The sequence below is a fragment of the Ursus maritimus genome, unplaced genomic scaffold, assembly GCF_017311325.1.
Source record: "Ursus maritimus isolate PB19 unplaced genomic scaffold, ASM1731132v1 scaffold_24, whole genome shotgun sequence".
NCBI classification, from domain to species: domain Eukaryota; kingdom Metazoa; phylum Chordata; class Mammalia; order Carnivora; family Ursidae; genus Ursus; species Ursus maritimus.
Genome location: NW_024424897.1, coordinates 18,145,842 through 18,146,215, shown reverse-complemented (window position 1 = coordinate 18,146,215; position 374 = coordinate 18,145,842).

Below are 374 nucleotides of genomic sequence, written 5' to 3'. Positions count from 1 at the left end.
GGGGGGAGAGAGGATTCCCAGCCTCTGCTTCCAGGTGGCACTGGGTGTGTCCTGGACTCCTACTGCATTTCCCTTTGGGTCTAGGCCTCCCAGGGAACTCTCTGGGGTGGTATGTGGCTTGAAGGGAATTCTGTGTACTGGTTGAATGTCTTTTGGTTAAAATCCTGCAAGGCCTCCAAAGAGTGTCCCAACTCCTGCCCTCCCTCAACACATAAGGCTTTCCAGGGTCTGGATCTGGCCCCTAGCTCTCCAGTCTCACTTCCCACTGTCCTTTCCTACGCTGCTGGGTGCCACCCTCCAGAAGTCTCATGTTCACAGACCCACCATGCTCCGTGACTTTGCATATACTGTTCCTGTGGCCCAAAAGCCCTTCT